Source organism: Saimiri boliviensis, chromosome 3, assembly GCF_048565385.1.
Source record: "Saimiri boliviensis isolate mSaiBol1 chromosome 3, mSaiBol1.pri, whole genome shotgun sequence".
In the NCBI taxonomy this organism is placed as follows: domain Eukaryota; kingdom Metazoa; phylum Chordata; class Mammalia; order Primates; family Cebidae; genus Saimiri; species Saimiri boliviensis.
In genome coordinates, this window is record NC_133451.1 from 85,523,264 (window position 1) to 85,537,430 (window position 14,167).

Below are 14,167 nucleotides of genomic sequence, written 5' to 3' on the forward strand. Positions count from 1 at the left end.
AGGAAATTTTATTTTAGGAGTTCTAAATGAGGGACAAATCTCCTCCATATTGCATAATCGAAAAATGGTGCCATCTTGAGGAAAGATAAATGTGCAGAAGAAAGTAGAGGGGAGCCTGCTTGATGAGATGCAGATGGATTCATAGTGTGGACCGATATGAAGTCCCAAATCAAATTCTTACATGCTTCTGAGGTAGCCTCCAATTAGGACCCCTTTCCTCCCTTCCCTTCCTACATACTTAGCATGGCAGAGGATAGGCAGATGTCAGGTGGATTTTATTATGAGGCCAATGAGCCACAATTCTATTCCTCTCTCTTTTGAAGCCTTTCATATGGCTACACTGTTATAAAGCAATCATATATTTTTTTTCTTTTCCCCAGACCATGTCCTGAACATTAAGCAAGAGGGGAGACTGAATATTACATTGGGGATGAACTGCATAATACTAAAGTCCCTAAAAATATTGTTTAATACTTTATTGATAATTGTTTCACAAAGATACAGTATTCATTGCCACCACTGTGACTTTGGTTAGATTCATTTACCTTCCTGGAACATGCTCTCTTTTCTCTCTCTCTCTTTTTTTTTTTTTTTTTTTTTTTTTTTTTTTTTTTTTTTTGAGACAGAGTCTTGTTCTCATCGCACAAGCTAGAGAGCAATGGCATGGTCTCATCTCACTGCAATCTCTGCCTCCCGGGTCCAAGCGATTCTCCTGCCCCAGTCTCCCGCATAGCTGTATCCGGCTAATTTTTTGTATTTTTAGTAGAGATGGGGTTTGGGTCCAAGCGATTCTCCTGCCCCAGTCTGCCGCATAGCTGTATCTGGCTAATTTTTTGTATTTTTAGTAGAGATGGGGTTTTCACCATGTTGGTCAGGCTGGTCTCAAACTCATGACCTTCGGTAATCCACCCTCCTTAGCCTCCCAAAGTGCTGGGATGACAGGCATGAGCCACCGTTCCTTGCTGCTTTCTAATTTTTTAATCTACTTTAGGTGAATCACAACCTCCTTTGAAATTTTTTGAATATTGCGTATACCTTGTGGTAGAGACAGCAGAGTATAGCACAGTCTTTCCCAAAATATCTTTCTAATATCCTTATTTGAAAGGGAATGTTGAAGACTTTAAAAGTGTATTGATGTATGGAAGTCTTTGAAAAGTACTTGAGTAAATGAAATCATTTCAACTTTTTAAAACTGAACATTTCTTAAACTTCTACAAGAATTGCATCTTTATTTAATGTAATAACCTTCTTGAAAAATACACTTTGATAAATGCTGGAGAAATGTAAAAAAATATAGGTTAGGGGGCCAGACAGACTTGGGTTTAAACCTTACTTCCATAGCTTAATAAAAATTCTCATTACATTTACTTAAATCACTACGCTTCTGTTCCTGCATTTGGCAAAAAGAAATGTTTCATACCAGTAGGTATTCTAAAATATGCTTCTTTTACATTGTTTCTTCTTGGGACCTGAAATTCAATTGTTTTATGCAGTTTAGTGTGTTTTCTTCTAAAAAGTAGGAAATATATTGTGTTCATCTTTTAAATATTAAGTACAATCTTGCACATGCTAGGTGTGGGATAGACTATTTCTGCTTGAGTAATGCTTTATAGTGTGGTTACATTGTTTAGTTTACTTTCAGCATTTCTGTTGTAGCAGATATACAGCCTTTAGATTCATTGACAAAAGTTTTTTTTTATTTTTATTAGTTCTAATGCTGAATGTTCCATATCATTATTCTCTTACATTATACATTTGACAGTTGGTGCATTGTGGGGTTGTCTATGTAACTTCATGAATATGTCCAACTTCAGTTATTTCCCATACTGAAACTGAGGTTGTCATTATTGTTACTGCTAATACATACCAGAAGATCACACTATTCTGGTGGTGCTGCAACTGTAACAGTTTGATAATTCAAGATATTTGTAAAATTGCGTTATGGGAGGCTTCCTTAAATAGTGGATTCTCTTTAATAGGCACACTCAAATCTGCAAATGAATAACTTTGTTTTAGCCAGATGTATACTCTTTATCTCTGAGAAATTTTGGATCATAGTTTTGAAAGATGATTCTTTTTGCTTTTGAATGCATTTCTCACAATTAGTCTAATGATCTACTCCTTCCTGGAGGGCTTAATTTGTGAGTTATCTCCTCTGTAACAACATGAAATCTCCTTGAAAATAACAAGTTCAGTTTATTTAGATTGAGGCCATTGCAATACAGAACAAAGTTCAGTTTATGCACTTCTCTGTGTGCCATAGATAAAATTATTCTGATTTTCCCCAAGGTTAATGGGCACAGGGTGACATTTAAATGATATTGTAATAATCTAATAATTTCCAGTGCTAATTAGTACAATCCCAGACCACAAGTGAACATAAGAACTTTTTCTCTGTTTGAGGGTAAGTAAAATAACTTCACAACTAACCTAATGCTAGGTGCTTCATTACAGTTTACACAAACATTGAATTTTCCTATAAATATTTTGACAAATTGCATTCCAAACAATAGTAACAGTCAATTCTCATTTTTCTGTGTTGTCTGCTTTATGTACAGTCCCCACACACAGGTCAGTGAGGAGCTGCTATGTCTCCTGTGCCCGGTAGTCCAGACCTAGAAACATGAAGGAACATAGACAAGCAATGAATATAATGAGAAGAACCTAAGCTTTGCAGTCCAACCTGAATTTGAATCTTGGCTCTGCAAACCACAATTTCCTTATCTATGATGCCTACCTCACAAAATTTTAGTACAAAATTAATATGTCTTAATGAAGAATATATTAAAATATGTAATCATTTTACATACGTCATGTATATGTAAAATGCCTGGCAGGGTGCCTTGATGCTAACAGCTCTCATATATAGTTGCCTTTTAATATGAAATTTTACTATGAAATCACTTTACAGTCTTATATTTATCAATAGTAAGTAATTTAGGTATATTATTTATGCTTCTAAATTACTCAGGCCAACTCTTTTTCTTTTTGATTCAGCTGCATATTAGAGAGTCTTTTTCCCATGACATTGATAATGCCTCCTAAGTGTCAGTGGGCTTTGTGGAATAAGTATTATCAGAGTGATTTGGGGAAGGATTAAATAGTAATCTCTCCACTATGCTCCCCATTTCTAGATTAATGGTTTAAAAAATGGCTTAATGGTTGTTAGGATTATGTGCTAATAATATTAGTTAAGCTTTTAGAAAGTTTGGAAAATGAGAAGCCACTAAGGAATGGAATGAGTTCTCTATGTCCTTAAGTAGAAGCTCTTTTCCCCTCCACTACTTGTTTGTGGTATCCTTCATGACTAGTACGATTATGAACTTTTCTGCCTCAGTAATGCGTGCATAATATGTAAACTAAAGAATCTCTGAGCTAGAAAATTGATTTTATGCTTATAAGGAGTGAAAATTTCTACCAAACCTAATAATATTACTATTTTTTTCTCTAAGAGCTACTATCGTCCCTTGCAAAAATAACAGGAGAGAATTATGTATAATTCTAATTTTACCACCCTCCCCCTGAATAGAGTTCTACTAGAAACACTTCATGCTTCTTTCTTTTTCATTCTTTAATGACTGCCTCGTATATTGTCTCAGTATTACAAGTTTCTTTCCTTACTAGATTTTCAGTATATGATTGAGAAATGCCATTCAACTCAGATAATTTTTTTTTATTTTTGAGATTAATGTCAAATTAATTATATCATAAATATTTGTGTCAAATTAGATATTTTTCTTTATCTTCCTTCTAGCTCTAACCTACTTAATTACATTTACTTCTCTCTACACCTTCTCATGAACGCTAGAATTCAGCTATAGGAAATACCTATCAGTGTACACTCCATACATTATCTACTTTCATGACTTTGTTCCTTTCTCAATTTGTCCCGTCTCTACTTTTTACATGTCTTAATTCTACTTATTCTTCAAGGTTCTACCAAAATGATATTCTTCTACATAACATTCTTTGATCTATTCATAAATTCTGAATCCCTTTTAATCTTAATAATATTTAATTCAAATACAAGGATTATGTCATGATTTGTTACATATTTGGAAACTTATGGATCTGTCTTACTCTTAGTTGTAGTTTATACACCAAATGAAATAAGAAACTATGTCTATGTCATTTAATATTTACATTTTCATCCACATGGGGAAAATAAAACTAAGAATCAAACAGAATAAAAATTTATTTTAAATAAGGCTTTTACTATACTACAGTCATACACATATGAATTTAATGTAATAAAATTAATGGCTGGTATATACAGATAAATATGAGATATGAAATCTGTTTAAAAAAAAACATTGTTGCCTTTGAAGGACAAGCTTTTTAATGGAGAAGAAATATTATAAGCATTACATTAGTACAAATCAAGGTTGATAGACACTTAAACAAGTGCAAATAGAGCACTTGATAATATCCAGATGAGAGGTGATGTCATCTTAAAATTCATGATAGTATAAAGCATTCCTTTTTTAATGAAGTTGAAGAAGGCCATCTCTAGAGAATAGAAAGAAGTCTGTCCGTCATCAGTATTGAGAACATTGCAGTATTGAAAATAAAGAAATATAAATTTAACATCTAAAAGAATCTCAAGCATTCTTAAGCCAAATGCTTCAGTTAAAAGGGGTTAACAAATACATTTAAAATGTAAACACTTCTTTGTGAAGCATGTCATAATTAAAAACAATAAAGCAAAACTATTTGGAATCTCATATATTTATAAAATATATATTTTCCTGCTACAAGGACAAATATATTTTTTCTTTTCAGTTCTGAAATATGCCCTGTATCATCAGTGTAGTTTGTAGGTCTGTTCATCAAAAGTGTGGGAAGTAGCTCATGCCAGAAAGAGCATACTCATGCATGCTCTATCAAGTGATCATCATTGTAATATTGGCTTTAGAATGATTCGCTTCTGTACCTGGATCTGAGCTTAATTTTAACTACAAATGTAGGAATGGCTTTCACCAAGCATATCGTTTTGACAAGTTACCTCACACTTCTGGGTCCTAATTTTTAATCTTTAAATGCTAGTTATGTTACTTATTACTTCCATATATGAATTTTGATAATATGTTGTATTAGAAAATTATTAGTTTTTTAGTGATAAATCAATGAGGAAATTCTCTGAAAACGATGTTTCTTTACAAGAAAAGTACCCAGGTTGGAAATAATACAAACATTATAAAAATATGTGAATCATGACTGTCAATTCATATTATTTATTTTTCTTAGTATATTTTCAGTTTACTGAATTCATATGCTTGCTAGGAGCTAGAGGCTTTATATATATTCCCATATTATTTGACAACATAAGAAAATCAAACTATTATATCTCACAGAGCAAATATTTTAAAGATTTCACAATTGCAGTTTTTTTCTTTAATACAATTTCTTGATTATAGCACTTAAGCTATTAAACCGCTATCTAACTATTCATAAATTTCTATCTATCTTTTTTCTTTAACACAATTTCTTGATTACAGCACTTAAGCTATTAAACTGCTGTCTATTTAGCTATTCATAAAATTCTATCCATCCATCCATCCATCCATCGATTTCTATAGCTAGACTATAATCTCTTCAAGACTGGTATCTGACTTCAGTTTCTACTACTGGTTCCTAATTGAGTGATACAGTGCCTGGCAAATGTGCATACTCCTATGGTGTGTGCTAAAGAAAAGAAAGAAATTAACAAATCTTATTCTCCCATGTTGTATAGGCCCAGTACTAGTTGCTCTCAGACTAGTGAATAATTTATTACTTTTCATAGTTTAAAGAATGCTTATAATTGAATGTGTTGGTTTGCTATTGCTGTGTAACAAATTACCACAAACATAGCAATTTAAAATAGCATATATTTATTAATTAACAATTTTGTATGCTAGAAGTCTGGCACTGTGTGGTTCTCTCTTCAGTATATCACAAGGAAGAAATCAAGTATCAGATAAGTTGAGTTTACTTACACAATCTCTGTTTGTAAGCTAGGAGTATTTGGAAACAGTGGAAGTTCGTGTGCTCTTTGCTGACCATTTATGGTTTTGAAAGCCTAAGAAGTTTCAATAAACTGTGTAGATATGCCTAGAAGCTGGTGCAAATTTTTGGGTGAAGTATTTAATTAACTTGGGGAGGTATGTGAAATGCAGGTTAAAATAAAATTAAAAACTAATCAAGGGACAACATCTCAAAATATCATGATTTTTATACATAGAAAAAGCTAAAATTCCTTATTATTAAATTCAATATGGAAATTTTTTTTAAGAATAGAAAATGATGCCACAGAGTCATTATTCTGCATAGCATGTAACTCTATAATTAAAATAAAGTTTGCCAACAACAAAAAAAGGGGGACCAGAAAATTTGTTGACAGCATATCCAATGAACACAGTTTTGGACAATAGTATGCATGTTAAGCCTGACTGGATCTATTCATTCTCCTGTCAACAGCTGGCATGCCTCCTTCGCAATGGCAGAAAAGCTACAGGAAGTTTCTCTTTTTCAAACAACATGTTGAGAAATTTTCTTGTCTCTCTATGTTCCTGATTGTACATTGGGATATTTTTCTAGAGAATGAGTGAACAAATTATGCTGTTACTGTAGAGTGATAACTAATAGACACTATGTAAAGGGACAGTACATACATTGTTTTATTCACACTGAAAGCAAATAATTAGAAGAATTTCTATGTAACTGTAAAAAATAGAAATAAATGGTGCTAAAATGTGCAAAAGATGGTGCATTTTTGGCAGATATTATGGAGTTTCACTCAAAGTATAGCTAGTATGTGAAATGCTGGTACTCAGTTGTGAATGATTTTCACTGCAATGGTTACACAAGAAAACTTACTATAAATGCTTTTGAATCTTATATCCTCATTTCTAAAGAGCTGCCCAATCTGGAGATTTATTTCACTGTGATTAACATTGTATCTTTCATTCACTTGCCTGTCAGAGCTTTTATTCAGTTAGTATCATTTTTTAAATAGTTATGCCTTAAAACTTAAAACATAATCCAATTTGTATTTGATTGTTTACTACTTCATTTGCAAAAAAAAAATTACACAAAAGTAATATGTTGACATTAGTTTATGTATGAAATAACCTGAAATACCATCAAAACTTATTGGATCAAATAATATCCAGTTGACATTAGCAAGCTTTCTAATGATGTCATTTCTTCTTTTTAAAATTTCTTTATAATTCTGGCTTTTTTTAACTTCAAACTTTATATTTATATATTCTTCTCAAATAATAGAACATATTGTTTTCTGCTACATATAAATGATTTATCTACACAGTGGCTTTTCATATTTCTGAGTTTGATAACTGCTAGGCTTACATTTGGAACTTCTATAGAAAAATGTGCTTGCTTAGATTCATGAAATATTTGAATATCTATGGCATTACTGAACTGTGATTATTTCTGCAGCTTAGTTATATCTTAATTCAAGAAGGCTATTTAGAATTTATTAAATATTTGCTCTAATAAATCTTTAATTGCATTTAGAGAAATAAAACAAAATTTCATCAGGAAAATAGGACCCTAGAGCCTACAGATTTTCAGAACATTCTTTTCAAATATTTAGTGAATTATAAAAGCATCTACAAGGTGAAGTCAAAGGCAGATAAAGCTGATGATCTCTTGTCAACAATTTTGACTCAATAACTTGGTATACATAGTTTAAATATTCTTTGGAAGTCTTATTACACTATTAATTTTATTATTGGTGCTATATTTCAAACATTCAATTATCTAATCATATTTTATCTATTTATTTAATGAACTTTTACTACTTACCTAATATGCAATGAGCACATTTCTTTGCACTGGTAATTTAGAGTTAACACAGCAAACAAAACCCCTTACCCTCATGGAAAATGCATTTTAAAGAGAAGGAAACAATAAACAAGAGATATACAGTCAAGATATGTAATGTGTCAGATGGCCATATAAACTATGAAGAAAAATAAATCAGGAATGGCAGAAAGGGAATGGAGGCAGAGGCTGCAGTTTTAAACGGGGTGATCCAGGAGGGTCTCACGAAGAAGGTGAGAAAAACCTGAAGCAGTTGAGGAAGAAGCTGTGTTTTCTGTAAGAGAAAGAGCATTACAAGCAGAAAGTATAACAAGATCAAGACTGCTGAGATGGAAACACTTTTCGTATTGTAGGAGCAACAAAAAGACTTTGGTAGTGAGAAAGAGACTGAATACTAGGATCTGAGGTCTAATATTTAACAAGTATCTGATTACAGAAGACTCAATAAGCCCTGTGAGAATTTTGATTGTTTCTGCAGGTGTACTGAGATGCTATTCAGGGCTACCCTGATATATGAACAACCTTTTACAACAATCTGTTGTCTGCCTATGGTTTCTCTGAGATTTTTTGTTGGTTCTTCAGATATGTGCTACCTTTATTCTTCTGAAGTTTCTGAATATTTCATTTTGTTGGAGGGAATAAGGAACTCAACTAGTTTGTCATTTTGTCAGAACTCGAAGTACAAAATTTCATTAAAATACATTTTTTTTTCAGTTTTATTTCAAGTTCAGGGGTACATTTGCAGGTTTGTTATATAGATAAACTTGCATCATGGGGGTTTGTTCCACACATTATTTTGTCACCTGGGTATTAAGCATAGTGCATTAGATATTTTTTCTGGTCCTTTCCCTTTTTCCATCCTCCTCCCTCCAGTAAGCCCCAGTTTCTGTTGTTCCTCTCCATGTGTTCATGTGTTCTCATAATTTAGCTCGCACTTATAAGTGAGAACATCTTATATTTTGTTTTTTTGTTCTTGTATTAGTTTGCTATTGATAATGGCCTCCAGCTCCACCCATATTTCTGCAAATAATATTACCTTGTTCTTTATTATGGCCCAGGTATTAAGCCCAACATCCATTAGTTATTCTTCCTGATGTTCACTCTCCTCCTATCCCACACCCTCCAAAAAGCCACAGTGTATCTGTTACCCAAAATGTGTCCATGTGTGATTATCATTTAACTCCCACTTATAAGTGGGAATACGTGGTATTTGGTTCTCTGTTCCTGAATTAGTTTGCTAAGGATAATGGCCTCTAGCTCTATCCATGTCCAGGAAAATAACATGATCTCATTCATTTTGATGACTGCATACTATTCTATGGTGTGTATGTACCAAATTTTCTTTATCCTGTCTAACATTGACGGGTCTTTAGGTTGATTCCATGTCTTTTGCTATTGTGAATAGTGCTGCAATGAACATTTGTGTGCATGTATCTTCATAATAAAATGATTTATATTCCTTCAGGTATATAGCCAGTAGTGACAGTGTTGGGTCAAATGGTACTTCTGTCTCTAGGTCTCTGAGGAATCACCACATTGTCTTCCACAAGGTTTGCATTAACTTGCACTTTCACCAATATTGTAAAAGCATTCCTTTTTCTCCACAACCTTGCCAGCATCTGTTGTTTATTGACTTTTTAATGATATCCATTCTCAGTGGTATGAGATGGTATCTCATTGTTGTTTTGATTTGTATTTCTCTAACAAACATTGATGCTGATATTTTTTCATGTTTTTTGGCTACGTGTATACCTGCTTTTGAAAAGTGTGTTAATGTTCACTGCCCACTTATTTTTTTCTTGTGAGTGTAAGTTTCTTATAGATGCTGGGTATTAGACCTTTGTCAGATGGACAAATTGCAAAAATTTTCTGCCATTCTGTAGGTGGTATTTTTACTCTGTTGATACGTTATTTTGCTTCACAGAAGCTCTTTGGTTTAATTAGATCCCATTTGTCATTTTTTTTTTGCTTTTGTTGCAATAACTTTTGATGTTTTTGTTATGAAACCTTTGCCTATGCCTATATCCTGAATGGGATTGCCTAGATTTTCTTCAAGGGTTTGTATAGTTTTCAGTTTTCCATTTAAGCCTTTGATTCATCTTGAGTTAATTTTTGTATGTCGTGTAAGGAAGGGGTCCAGTTTCAGTTTTCTGCATATTGCTAGCTAGTTCTTGGAGCATCATTTATGAAACAGGGAATCTTTTACCTATTCCTTGTTTTTGTCCTTTATCAAAGATAAGATGATTGTAGTCGTACAGTCTTATTTCTGGGTTCTCTATTCTGTTTCATTTGTCTATGTGTCTGTTTCTGTACCAGTACCATTCTGTTGTGGTTACTGTAGCCTTGTAGTATAGTTTGAAGTCAAGTATTATTAAGCCTTCAGATTTGTTCTTTATGCTTAGGATTACCATGGCTATTCAGGCTCCTTTTGGCTACCTATGAATTTTACAATACCTTTTTCTAATTCTGTGAAGAATGCCAGTGTGAGTTTAACGGGAATAACATTGAATCTATAAATTGCTTTGAGCAATGTGGCCATTTTCATGATATTGGTTCTTTCTATCCATGAGCATGAAATGTTTTTCCATTTGTTTGTGTCATTCTGATTTCTTTGAATAGTGGTTTATAGTTCTTCTTGAAGAGATCCTTCACTTCCCTTGTTATCTGTATTCCTAGATATTTTTATTATGTTGGTGGCAATTGTGAATGGGAGTTCATCTGTGATTTAGCACTCAGCTTGTCTCTGATTGACATATAGAAATGCTACTGATTTTGACATATTGATTTTTATCTTGACCTATTGCCAGCCTGAACCCAACTGTAAAAGATGGCTGGAGACCATGGGGATCCCTTCAGTCTCAAATCATTTTGGGCTCTCCAAGGCCCACAGTCTAGACTACTGAGATATTGGAACAGCCAAGGTGGTGGCCACTCCCATTGTTCCCCAGAAACTCCTTCCCAGAGAAAAAATTAGAATTCTGTTGACTGTAGAACATGGACAGGGTGGCCAGAGTCTCTGGCTATGAGAACCCTCCCATGAGGAGGAATGGATCAGGGTCTTCCTTTAAGAAGCCATCTGGACATGTCTTGACAAAACAGCCCTGCCATACTGGGGAACCACCTCTGCCCCTGTTGCCTTGGACTCTCCAAAGCCCACAGGCTGGAATGGCTGAGTTATCCAAATGACCAAGGTGGCAATCTGCCCTTCCCTGTAAGCACTCTGGCCTAGAGAGAAATCAGAGCGCTATCTGTGGAATACTATGCAGGCCAGCATGGCTGGAGACCCTAGCTGGGAGGTCCCACCCAGTGAGAAGGAATCAATCAGGGTCCTGCTTACAGAAGCACTCCAGTCACTTTCTAGCAAAGAAGTTGTGCTGCACTGTGGGGATCTTTCCTTTTCTAGACCATTCGGACTCGCCAAAGCCCACACGCTGAAATGGCTGATTGGATCAAATAGCAGATATGGTGGCCGAGTTCTCCCCCAGAGGGCGCCATCTCCTTTCAGGCAGGCTCCACTCTGTTGCTGGTGGCTAGTATGGATTCCAAGCCAGTGGGTCTCATCCTGTGAGGTGTCTTGGAAGTGGGGCCTGCAGACTGGCACTGCTCAACTCCCTAAATTCAGCCCCTATCTTAGGGGACCTCCTAGGAAGGACCTCCTGCCTTGCTTGAGCTGCAGACACCCTTGCCAGTGTTCCTGGGGTTGGAGTACATAAAGCTCCTGGATCTCTGCATGTGTCTGAGCAGCTGTTCTCCTGAGACTTTGCCCAGCTTAGTGTGTCAGACTGAGGCCCTGGTGGCATGGGCCCGTGAGGGGACCTTCTGACCCATGGTTTATAAAGCTCTGTAGTAGAAATGTGCCTTCCTGGGATCATACAATCACTCACCGCTTCCCTTGGCTGTAGTTGGGGATCCCTTGGGTCTGTGTTGCTCCTGGGTGGGCTGCTTCCCCACCCTGCTAATCTTCATTCTGGATCTGGGACCTGTTCTAGACCCTCTTTCCATTTAGGCTATTTTTTTTTAATGTGTCTCAGATTTTTAATTTCCAAAGATACCTTGATGACTCTCAAATATATGTCTGCAATTCAGACATCTTTCTCTTAAGCTCCATTTTCTACACATTTAATTGTCAACCGAATTTCTGGACTTTGATTTCAATAGGCTTCAGAAACATAATGCATTCAAATGGGGAACTATTAATTTACCTCTTGTTACTCTGTCAGTTATCATCATTTCTGTAAAATGGAATCTCCATCGACTTAGTGATTAGGGAACTGGAAGTTTCAATGTGGCTGAAGAATAGATGGAATAGAATGAGTCTTGAAAGTTCTGTAAAGACCATGTAAAGAGTTAGATATTAGATTTCAGAATTTCTCATTTAGAGTACAGGAGATGTCAGGGACCTGTCATTGGCCCTGGGTTTAGTGGAGGCGTAGACATTGGGATTAAGAAAAATGAGATGGAGTTGTTACTAAAGTAGATAAGTCAACAATTATCACCCAGGGTGATAGTAGGACTTGGGACAGAGGGAGAGATTTTGAACCAGGTTTCAATTTATAAAATGAATTTAGTTATCTGAATTATGATGAATTTAGCCAGGAGATAGTCAGTGACAGTGATGAGAAGGATCAGAGGGTAGGACAGCTAAATGGCAAGGGATTCAGAAGAGATTATTTCACTCCATAATGGAGAAGTAGTGACTTGGCATTGTTTTTAAGGAGCTGCTCAATGTTAACTTGTTGTTACAGGGCCTATGATGTGAAAAAATAAATCTCCAGTTGAAAGGACTGCAGGAAGAACAAGGTCCTCTAGAGAAAGCTAGAATTTAATCAAAGCCAGATTCTTCTATAAAAGAGTTGAAAATATTAATGAAATGTGATTACCGTGGAATTAGGTGGTCAGAGTGAAGAACAATTAGCATCATGTAAAGGTAGGGTAGGCATTTGTCAAAGGAAAAAATATTTTTAAAATGAGGAGCTGAAGAATGGCTAAAGAGATAAACATTTTGAGCAGTAAACAAAGATGCCAGTGATGAAACATGATGGGATTGGCTGGCCTCAAAATCTCAGGGAGAATCTTACATAAGTTAAATATGTTTTTTCCAAGGTTCAAGTCAAGTTTTGGGATGACTTACTAACATTTTCTGAGACTTAATTTATTCATTTTTATTTAAAATGGGATTATAAAAAAACAGAGCCTCTCAGTCCTGGCTGCCTAAAGCTTGGGAAGCTACCTCTTTAATATAGCCAAAGATATATTGGAAACAACATACTTAAATAGAGAGTAACATCCTCAGAAATTTATGCAAGCAGGGCCTACTGACTCACACCTGTCATCCCAGTTACTCTGGTGGTGGAGGCAGTTGCTTGGGTTCAGAAGTTTAAGACCGGCCTGGGCAACCTTATCTCAACAACCCAAATATAATTATCTATCTATCTATCTATCTATCTATCTATCTATTTGAATTCTTGTAATTATCATTTTGTCATGTATCATATTTCATTCAAACTCTGAGTCAAGAAAGAAGTAGCAGATTACTTCATCATTAAATCACAATTTAAAAAACACTGACATGAATGTTGAGGTCAGTGTAAATATTCATCTATTTACCGATAAACCAGAATTCACTGATACAAATATTTTGCCAGTTTGCTCTATATCTTATGTTAAAAGCAAATTTGTTTCCTTGTTTTTTTTTTTTTTTTTCTTTTTTTGAGATGGAGTCTTGCACTGTCACCCAGGCTGGAGTGCACCGGTACAGTCTTTGCTCACTGCAACCTTTGCCTCCCAGGTTCCAGTGATTTTCCTGCCTCAGCCTTTCAAGAAGCTGGCACTACAGGAATGTGCCACCATGCCCAGCCAATTTTTGTATTTTCAGTAGAGACAGGCTTTCACCACATTGGCCAGGCTAGTCTCAAACTTGTGACCTTGTGATCCACGTGCTTCTGCCTCCAGAAGTGCTGGGATCACAGGCATGAGCCACCACACTGGCCTCCTTTTTTATTTAAAAAACAATATTTTTTGAGTTTTAATTTGAAATCTTAAGATATATAATCATAGTAGGAGATCCCTAGAAATCTACTTATGTTTCTTTCATATACTTCAACTATGGGTCTTCATGCAATAGCAAGGCATTATAATTTTTCCAAATTTGATTTTTTTTTTTAATTCAAGCTCTATGGTAAATTAGTTAATATCAAGTACCATAAGTAAACATTCTTAATGGACATATTTTGACTTTTACTTAATTTTTCAAGATGTGTTTAAAAGGCCGCAGTACACACTCTATCATCTCTTCTAACACGGCCCACAACTCATTTCTAAATTATTAGCTCCTTCCAGA

The 14,167-nt window shown here is 35.0% G+C and overlaps 1 protein-coding gene and 1 non-coding gene across 3 annotated transcripts in view; both read left to right on the plus strand.

Annotated features, from left to right (window-relative positions):
* Positions 1-14,167, plus strand: part of GRID2 (glutamate ionotropic receptor delta type subunit 2) — a 1,500,723-nt gene that overhangs the window by 257,946 nt on the left and 1,228,610 nt on the right. The window lies entirely within an intron of this gene.
* Positions 1,127-1,201, plus strand: LOC120363788 (small nucleolar RNA SNORD36). Its single transcript, XR_005579227.1, has one exon. It is a non-coding gene; the product is annotated as a small nucleolar RNA SNORD36 (small nucleolar RNA).